At 45.5% G+C, this 11065-nt stretch overlaps 1 pseudogene; it reads left to right on the top strand.

The window, feature by feature from the left end:
• Positions 1-4763, top strand: part of LOC119357986 — a 37822-nt pseudogene extending 33059 nt beyond the window's left edge.
• Positions 4764-11065: the final 6302 nt, after the last annotated feature.

Here is an 11065-nt window from a genome sequence, read left to right on the forward strand (position 1 = left end):
GGGAGCCGGCTCTGTCTTGGGCCGACTAGTTGGAGGTGTGGCCGCCTTCGGGCGTGTCTCTGCTCAAAGGGGCCCACCGTCCGTGGGCCACGCTGGTGGCCCGTAGTGGGTGACGCCAGGCTCAACATGGCAACAGTGCCGTGCCGGACGGGTCGCCTAGCCCGTACGGCGCACAATGCCGGGCGTGCTCCGTGATTCGGGGGTGGCAGGCTTTACTATAGCCACGCCCCGTCGCACCGCCGTTAGGTGGGTGCAAACTTTGGGGGTACGGTCTTGACCGCTTTATGGGGAGCCGGCTTCTTGGAGTCGGCCTTCTCATGGCCGGCTTCTTGGAGTCGGCCTTCTCATGAGGGCTAAAGCCGGACCGCCTTCCGAAAGCCAGCCTGGGTTGCAGCCAGCTAGGGGAAGGCGGCTCCATGTCTTGGATTCTTGAGAGCCGGGCGGGCTCGTAACTTTTTCAGAAGGGCCAGGGGAAGCCGGCTAGGCTACCCATGGCTATTTACTCCGACAACCGGTTTGGCAATTTTTTCTACAAAGTTAAACCGCCTGGTCTAAACATTGAAACAGTCGAGATTGCAGATGAGTAAGTATGCAGAAACATGTTTCACAAGATTATACTACAGCGTTGGATTTGGAACATGTTCATAAAAGAGATAAAAATTCAAGGCCCAAAAGGAGCAATGCCGAATCAATGAGCCATCGCTACGGATAAGATCTATGGTCTTAATATGCGAAAATGAAAATAGAGGGTAAAAACTACTCCTACACAGAAGCAAAGATTCACAGACTCGTCTAAAGATCTAGCATATGAACAAGGAGGAGGCGATGAACATTAGAGAGCATGGAAACCCTAGAACAGATCTATAATGAAAAAGATAGAAGACTTACCGGAGCTGAGGAAGACACGGAAGGTCGCTGCGGTGCTCTGGTACGCCCAGGGTGATGCAGCGGCCAAGGTTGGTGCAGTAGTTGACGGCGGCGGCGGAGCTCCGAAGCTGGGTGACGCGAGGAAGACGAAGCAGAAGGGCACGAAGGGGAAAAAAGAAATGACCCTTTGGTCCTATTTATAAACAAAGGGACATGTGTCAGGCGCGAGAATCAAGGGGCCGCGAATTTGGAAACGGAGCTGTCGCCTCGATTGTCGCAGATCTATTAAACAAGAAGGTATCATGGATAGTTTCTTTATGACAGATGACGTCACTCCGGTTTACAGTAATCAGAGAAGATGACGTCACGACAGTTCACCAAACTACAAGAAGATGTTGAAGATGAAGTTTTTGCTAAAGGATTGACATGAACCTGTTCAAATCAATCTGGGGCCTAATGTTGGGGATATTACTATTGGGCGTAAACCGGCCTATCTGGGCCGGATTAACTTCATTAGTAGTTAAGTATGTTAAAGCCCATGAAGGTAGATGAGGGCTTAAAGCCCATGATCGGTTTAAGGCCTGTAGCCGTAAACCGGCGTTGGTATGTAAACTTGTATTGTAAGTTAGGAATAAGTAGAGACCAAACCGAACACGTATATGAGCCGGTGTTGGGACTCTGTAAACCGACGGGCGTCACCCATGTATATAAGGGGACGACCCGGCAGCGGTTCAAGGACAACAGACAACAACTCGAGACTTAGGCGAAGCTTGTTTTGCTCCCTAGTCATCGAAACCCCATCAATTCCATCACAACTAGACATAGGCTTTTACCTTCATTGAAGGGGCCAAACTAGTATGAACTCCCTTGCGTCCCTGTGTCTGCTTTAACCCCTTAAAGCTAACCCGTTGCGATGGCTCCATGACTAAGTCCTTTCACGAGGACATCTGCCGTGACAAAACCACGACACTCCCGGAGGGGGAAATCATCACCATCGTCATCACCAATGCTCCTCTCATCGGGAGAGGGCAATCTCCATCAACATCTTCACCAGCACCATCTCATCTCCAAACCCTAGTTCATCTCTTATATCCAATTCTTGTCTCAAAGTCCGGGATTGGTGCTAGTAGGTTGCTAGTAGTGTTGCTTACTCCTTGTAGTTGATGCTAGTTGGTTTAATTGGTGGAAGATCATATGTTCAGATCCTATATGCATATTATTACCCCTCTGATTTTGAACATGAATATGCTTTGTGAGTAATTACGTTCGTTCCTGAGGACAAGGGAGAAGTCTTGCTATGAGTAGTCATGTGAATTTGGTATTCGTTTGATATTTTGATAAGATGTATGTTGTCTAGCCTCTGGTGGTGTTATGTGAACGTCGATTACATAACACTTCACCATTATTTGGGCCTGGAGGAAGGCATTGGGAAGTAATAAGTAGATGATGGGTTGCTAGTGAGATAGAATCTTGAACCCTAGTTTATGCGTTGCTTCGTAAGGGGCTGATTTGGATCCATATGTTTCATGCTATGGTTAGGTTTACCTTAATACTTTTGTTGTAGTTGCGGATGCTTGCAATAGAGGTTAATCATAAGTGGGATGCTTGTTCAAGTAAGAACAGCACCCAAGCACCGGTCCACCCACATATCAAATTATCAAAGTATCGAACATGAATCATATGAACGTGATGAAAACTAGCTTGACGATATTCCCATGTGTCCTTGGGAGCGCTTTTCCTATTATAAGAGTTTGTTCCGGCTTGTCCTTTGCTATAAAAGGATTGGGCCACCTTGTTGCACTTTATTTACTTTTGTTACTTGTTGCTCGTTACAATCTATCTTATCACAAAACTATCTGTTACCACTTATTTCAGTACTTGCAGAGAATACCTTGCTGAAAACCGCTTATCATTTCCTTCTACTCCTCGTTGGGTTCGACACTCTTACTTATCAAAAGGACTACGATAGATCCCCTATACTTGTGGGTCATCATGATCTATATGGAGATTTCGTGTCTTTTGACACCACATTCTCTACGAATATCTATGGATTGCCATTTGCACCAATTATAGGTGTCGACAACCACGGGTCGACCGTCTTATTTGGAGTAGGCCTTTTGAAGGATGAGAAAATAGGGTCATTCAAGTGGCTCCTAAGCACGTTTGTCGAGGCAATGGGAGGTAAAGAGCCGAAATACATAATAACAGACCAGGACCAAGCGATGAAGACTGCAATAAAGGAAGCTCTTCCGAGGACGAGGCACATGTTCTGCTGGTGGCATATTAGGAAGAACCTGAAGGAAAATAACGCAGCAGTGTTTGCGCAACACCCAGGGATGTCTGATGATATATTTCAAATCGTCAAAAACTCACTAGATTAAGACGAGTTTGAGCATCCCTGGAAAGCAGCAATTTCTCTGCATAAGGTGGAAGGGAACAAACATCTGAACACGATATGGGAACTCCAAAAATTTTGGGTGCCGGCCTACTTCAAGGACTGTTTCTATCCTTTCTCGTCAACAACCACTCGCAGTGAGAGCACGAATTCGATGTGGAAGAATTACGTCGACCACAAGGACACTATAAAAAGGTTTGTTGATGCGTATCACACGATTCAGCAAAATTGCCTCGCCACGCTTGACAAGAAAAGATACCGAACAGAAGAGAAGGCGCCATCACTAGAGACGGTTTTCCGATTGAAAGGCAAGCAAGTCAAGTATACACGAATGAAATTTTTAGGAAATTCCAGCTGGAGCTACAGAACCAGACTTACTTCAAGTGCTCTGATCTGGCAAAGGGGAGGTCGTATTTTTTTAAAAAGATTATTGATCCTGGAGATAAAGTGTGGAGACCATATCCCGGCGAGGAATTTGACAGGTCTGAGTTCAGGGTAGATGTGGATGAGCAAAAAGAAATATACAATTGCAGCTGCAAGAAAATGAGTAGGGATGGCATTCAGTGCTGCCATGTGCTTAAGGTGATGGACCAAACAGGCATGATCGATCAACTTCCAAAATCCTTTGTCATCCCCAGATGGACCAGGAATCTATCAAAAAGTCTGAAAGTTCTGTCTACAAGTCAAGGTGATAGCATGACCGTACAAGACGATGGAACTATGAGATTCGGCCTCGCTTACGCTGAGTTGTCGGATATCTATTCAAATGCATGTAGAAAAGAGAAGTCATACCGTGTGCTGCGTGAGTGTACGGTAGATATGAAAATAAAAGTCATGGCGGCACTTGCAGAGGAACCGGACACAGGCATTCTTGTCGAAACTCTCAAGAACCCTCCCATGAGTGGCTCAAAGGGTACGAAAAAAGGATATAGAATCAAAGCTGGTTCTGAGAAGAAAGTAAAAGGCTACAAAGCCGCAACCAAGTGCGGCCGTTGTGGAGAAAAGGGTCACAGGAAAACAAACTGCCCGAATAACCCAGAAGTACAAGAGAGGATGAGGATTGAAGAGGAAAAGAGGAAATCGCAGTAGGAGAAGACGGCAAGGTCAATGAAATGGCCGACAACACCATTGAGGACATCAAACGGCTCAGGACAATGCACTCCAAGCCCAGGAGGAAGACGTCAGATGCCAGCAATTCCAATGACCCCACTGACAGCAGGGAGCATTTACCAAAGTCTTGCATGTACGCCAGAATCAAACATCACACAAGCCAGGCACACAAAATGCATGCAGGGAAGCCGGGGACAAGGCACGGAATCTGCGCAGTCCATTTTCAGAAAGGAAAGGTCTGAGTGGAGACTTTTTTGTATCGAAGAACAATATGAATAGAAAAATTAAAAGGTAATAATGCAGCTTAAACAAGACATAAACAAAAAAATAGTGATGACTGCAATCTGTCACTTTGTTTTTATGTATGAATATTAATTTTACAGGTAAATAGGTTGAATAGCTACTCAGAAGGGTGGGGTTGCACAAGGGTCGAGAAGGAAGAATGGATCGCTGAACATTCAAAAACAAGGCCGCACGTGGAGCGATGAAATAGCAAGCAATTGGTGGGGATTGTTTATTTTCTTGTGCTGTGGTTATAAGAATGGCTTGTAAGTTAATTTTCTGTAGTTATAGAAACAAAACAAATTTAAATAAGAACGCCTTTTGCTTCTTTATGTATTGTTTACTCGGCGGATGAAAATATCAGAGGCACATGTTTCCAAGTTATTTTCCGCAGCCGCGTCGGTTTCTGAACGTGGATGTTGTAAGCATACAAGCATGCTTCTCTGCTGCATGATAGAGAGATAAAAATAACCTAAGGGCACAGGCAGCCACGGCCATGGCACCGGTGAGTGTTCAACCGTGACTCTCACGGTTGCATGGTCACGCCCACCGTTATGGAACGAAAATGTTTTTAAGCACATAATCTGGGTCATGCTTCTGGGGCTGCATAACCGTGGCTTTCGTGGTAACTGTGCCTAGCCTGTTCTAATGCATGTTCTTCTGTTATGAATGCATTACTGTAAGTACTTCAAATAACCATGCTTGTGATGCGTGTCCAACCGTGCCTCATGTGCCTTCACGCGGTGCTTCTGTGATGCAAAGATTTCAAACACAACGGGTCACGGTTGTGTTTGCGTTTCTATTTTACAAATGGATATAGTTCCTGGTAGTAGGTTCACGGCGTTTGCTATGAGAGAATCACGTCTTTACATGCTACTAAGGCACGTGGAATCACGGTCGTGCCTGTGTGTGGCATGTAGAACAGTGCTTTACAATGCCGAAGGCAGGACCGTGTGTCTCGTTCTTGAAAAGCCGTGGTTCTGCCATCACTTCATTCACTTGGTTTTGTCCGCATTTTAGCAGAATCATCTGCAAAGTAGAGGCACGTCCTTGAATATTCTAGTGACTTAATTGTAACACGCACGTTGGGTTTCCGCAATTAACGCACGAACGTGGCTCCACGTAAAACACAAGCATGCCTCCCTGAGCATCTTTACGGATGCATTTGGAGCACAAAGAGACACGAAGGTGACCTCTGACTTGAAACACTGTCACACTTGACGGTTCGTGCATTTGAGTTAAAATCTTACAACGAAAACAATTGTAACACGGACAGTCGTCCAATTCTATTAGGTTTCCGTAATAATCGCACAATCGTGACTCCGGGTAAGAATAAACCATGCCTCTCCACCGACTCATTGTGAATACAATTAGAAAACCTCTATGCGTGACTCTATGTAATTAGAAGACCTTTGAGGGCTGTATGCCCGTGCTTGTGACCCTTGACACCAAAACACAGAGTAAACACCCGTGCCTCTATGATGTATGCACGTGCTTATGCCCGTACAAGGAAATACGCTTTTAAAAATAGGGTCTCTCGTATAGGCCATTCCATGCCTCACAGAGTAAACACCCGTGGCTGTGCGTAAGACTAAGGTTAGCATGACTCTATGTAATACCACCGACCATGCCTTTACGCGCTTCATGCCCGTGCCTGTGATAATTGTGATCCCGCGTAAAACACAAGGATGACTCTCTGAGCCTCCATACTGTGCCTCTCCTGGTGTTAGAGTCAACGGAATCATGTGGAACACAAAGAGACACGAACGTAGACACGAACTGTTCTACATGCCTGTGTGGCATGTAGAACAGTGCGTCACAATGCCAAAGGCAGGACCGTGTGTCTGGTACGTGACAATGCCAAGCCGTACCGTGTGTCTGGTACGTGACAAGCCGTCACAGGAGCGCTTTAGCAGAATCATTTGCAAAGCAGAGGCACGGCCTTGAATCTTCTATTGACTTAAATGTGAATGTGTCCGTGGAAAATTTTGCTACTCGTAGAGGCAAGATGACTATAGAACCGTGCTTCCGGCGTCAAACAGATTCTTCTATTGAATGTGTGCCGTAAATAATTAATACACGGACGGGCACGCCCGTGCCTGGTCTGCATGTGCAACAGTGCATCTCGTACCTTGAAAGCCGTGGTTCTATTTAATGTTTCAAGCAGTCACCTACCATTGACTTGCTACGAGTAGTACTTAACCCGGGCCCCCTGTCAGAAAGAAAAATAGAAGATGTAATTAATCTGGACCCCTCCGCTCCCCGTCATGGGTATTTAAGCCGTCTCGTGGATTGACAGGGTGTAATCCATTTCTCTAGATACACCTCAGTGAGCACCAGATACACCTCAGTGAGCACTGGTTGTGGGCGGCCCCACCCCAGCAACGGAGGTGGAGATGGAAAGCGCTGCTCGTAGCATCAAGAGGTCGAGAGTGGCGCCACCGGTGACGCCGCTTTCTGGTGGTGTGCTGGTCATCGGAGGGGATGGAAGCGGCGACCGTGCTCCCTCCCGATCCGATGAGGAAGAAGAGGGATGTCGTGCGGATCGCATCAGCGATCTCGCCGACGGCGTCCTAGGTGAGATCATCTCTCATCTTCCCATCAAGGATGGCATCCGTACTCGAATCCTCGCACGTCGCTGGCATCCTTTGTGGCCCATCGCTCCTCTGAATCTCGACTGCCGCGAGATCTCTGACTCTCGTCTTTTTAACGATGGTGAAAAAGTTCATATCGAGACCATATCTCATCTGTGCGCCTTCACCAAGGAGCCCGTTCGCAAATGCTATTCCGGAATGCGGCTCTGTCAAAATCCTGTTGTCAGTCTTCCGGAATCCATTATGTCCGGCCATGTTGGCTCGGTTAGCCGCCTCTCTATTCCGGCGTGCTACCTACAGTGCAGGCTCTCCACCGTTGATGCCTGGCTCTGATCCTGGAAGTTGAACAATATCCAGGTTCTTGAGTTCTACTACGTCTTCCCAGAATTTCTGACACAAGAGGTAACTCTATTGGATCTATGCACTTCAACTACGCCCTCGGCACCGGAGTCCGTGTTTCGCTTTTCCTCCTCTCTCCACACCCTCGGCTTTGCTCTTTGCCAAATACCATACAATTACATAGGGACACTTAAGCTACCACTGGTGAAAAGACTCTCGCCTGTGGCTGTTGATATATCAGACGCGTTGCTGCAAAGCATAATCCACTCTAGTTGCCCTGCACTTGAGTCTCTCCTGTTTGTTTGCAATAGAGGAGGTCGTCGTGTCACAATAAACTCATCTAACCTTGTAAGCATTGACATTTGTTGTCCACACGGGGAACTCATTGTTGAGGATGCCCCTTCACTTCGACGGTTGATTGTTGATTGTCTGGTTGACGACTATTCGATAACCGTTGTCTCTGCACCTAAACTAGAGACGTTGGGTGAATTCGTGTTTGTGTCTCCCTCGAAGTGTCTTGAGGTACTGACTTTCCTTAATACTGGAACATAGCTGTACTTGTTCCGATGTTTGTTCTATTAATTTGATGGTCTATGTTGTATTCTTCATGCAGAGTCAGGACTTGGAGGTAACTGATGTCTCTTCGTCTGAACCATATCCATGTCGTCTGACGTGTCTTGAGGTATTGAGTTTTTATGATACTTCCAGCTTAACTTTATTTGTGAGGAAACAAGTTTTATTTCATCCAACCTTTATGCTATTAGTTTTGTGATCCATCTTCTGTTAATTTTCATCAAGGGTTTGAAGGCAGTCAGTCTAACAACAATGCGTCAATCTGTCAAGACCTTGCTTATCTACATGTATTATAAGGTGGACACCGTCGTTGAATTGCTGCAATGCTTTCCAAAACTAGAGAACTTGTTTGTCGAGGTGATGATCTTCAGAAATTTGCATTCTGTAGTACTCGTTCCTTTTTGAAATGCTTGTCTTAATTTTGACTAAAATTGATGCACCCGTATCTACACATGATTTATTGTTGTATACATCCATATATAGACAAGTCTATGTCTAACTTCTTGTTACGAAGGTGGTAGAACTAATTGTTGCATTTGGTTTTTTGATGGTATGTATCTCTTTTTATAGACACTAAGTATTTTCAACCTATCATTTATATTTTAGGGATCGTTGATTTCTCGTGGTGAAAAAAACAAATGGCGTCGTAAGTACCGGCAGTTTCTCAAACATCACAATGTTTGTCTGAAGACAGTATCGCTGGAAGATTATGTTCGCTCTGGGAGTTACACTAAATTTGCGATGTTCTTTGTTCTTAGTGCAAAGGATCTGGAGACCATGACCATTAGGTTTACCTCCCCTCCTGCAGAGTTCACGGGAGTATTTTACGAAAAGCAACAAAGGGTTCTAGAGTGGCATAGAAGGGCTTCTAAACGTGCACGTCTTAGATTATCATCAAGTTGCAGCCACACGCGTCCGCATTTAAGAAATAGGAGTGTTGAATACCTGGATTTGACGGTTCCGTTCAGGTGTGGATGCTGAAATCAGGCCTTGTTTTAGTTGTCCAGGTGTATGGAGTTATTTGTTGTTGCGTTCTTTTGAGCTTGGGTTTTATGTAAACTTTATCAGACAACCATTGTAGTCTTTGCACCATGTGTAGGCTTGTCTATTTTTGTGTTGCGTGTAGTCATGAAGGAAATGTGTGGTTTTGCGGCTTTGTATGGCCGAAGGACCGTAAAATGCTGTGGCACCAAGGTTAAGATACATAAAGTAGATTTAATGTTTCAGTGGAGAGATGCGCGCTGCATGTGTAAGCGTGCTGTGTTGTATGTACGACGGTGCCTGTCTTATATATGTACTTGTCATGCACACAATGGATGTACAACCGTGCCTGTGTTGCAGGTAGAGCTGCATGATGGTTGACTTGCATGGTGCCTATCTTATATATGGTGATGGGTGCCTTGCACTGATGGAGCTGCATTTGAGCCGCTGCACTGTTTCTGGTCCTCGTACTGTAGTTATAAAAAACGGCTTGTAAGTTTATTTGGTGCAGTTGTAGAAACAAAGCAAATGTCAGCATAACAGATTTTGCTTGTTTATGTATTTTTATTACTCAGCTGCGACACAGGCGAGATGAAAAGAGCTGAAAGCATATAGAGCCACCACAACAGTGAACCAAACCTTTTTTGCGGGGTGTTATGTAGTGCTTCTGGTTATCGCACAACCGAGTTTCTACTCAACAGGCCACACCGAAATGCGTCTCAAGGATTCTAGCCGTGACACTGCAGACTCACAACCATGCTTTTGACCTTGTCCTGGCATTGTGATTTTTGTTCTCTTCTTGAATAACGTGCCTTTCATAGCCACCCTACTATGCGCATAGAAAAGGAGCAACGCCAGCTGATAAAGTGCTTTTTCTACTACTAGATGTGTGGCCCTCGTTGCATGACTTTCATGCGTTCGACAGTGGCTCTTTGGTACAGAACCGTGGTTGCAGAGACTTCTTGCCCGTGCTTTTAAGGACAGTGTCTCTTGGATCGGTCATTGATTGCCTCACAAAGTAAACAGTGAGGGTTTACATCTGAATCCAATTCTGTTATGTTTCTGTAGTAAGCGCACGAACGTGAGTCTGCCTAATACTCAAGTATGCCTCCATGGGCTTCTCGTCCGTGCCTCTCCGTCTAAACGAGTCGACGGAATCATTCCGAAAACAAACACAAGCGAACATGACTCTATATAATACCACATGATGCCTTTGTGGATTTGATGCCCGTGTCTACGACCCTTATCGCTAAAATACAGAAAGTCACAAACGCACATAACCATGGCTGCAGAGACTTTATCAAGAAATAAGCGTGACACAATTCAGTACGGAACCGTGTCTGTATGGACTTCATGTATGTGCTTTTAAATACAAGGAAATAAGCTCTTAAAATCAGTGTCTCTCATATAGGCAATTGTGTGCTTCACAAAGTAAACCTCGTGGCTGTGCATAAGACAAAGGTTCAGTTCCGTGGGCTAGACACCTGTGCATCTTTGTATGGTCGAGTCTCAAAGGCGAGCATGACTCTGTGTAATACCATCGACCATGCGCAATAAACGCATGATTGTGATCTTGCCTATTACTAAAGTATGCCTTCATGGGCTGCTCGTCCGTGCTTCTCCGTCTGAATGAGTCGACTGAATCATTCGGAACACAAACACAGGTGAACATGACTCTATTTAATAACACACAATGCCTTTGTGGATTTGACGCCCGTGGCTGTGACCCTAATGACTGAAACATTGAAACACAAAGAGTGCAAGACCGTGCTTTTAAAAAACATGCAACAGTGGTGACATCTGCAATTATGTCCCTGCACTGTGCCTAACCGTATCTCGTGTGCATAACCGTGCTTGCGATGCGTGTCCAACCGTACTTCATGTGCCTTCACGCGGTGCTTCTGTGATGCAAAGATTTCAAACA

This window comes from Triticum dicoccoides, chromosome 2A, assembly GCF_002162155.2.
Source record: "Triticum dicoccoides isolate Atlit2015 ecotype Zavitan chromosome 2A, WEW_v2.0, whole genome shotgun sequence".
Taxonomy (NCBI): Eukaryota; Viridiplantae; Streptophyta; class Magnoliopsida; order Poales; family Poaceae; genus Triticum; species Triticum dicoccoides.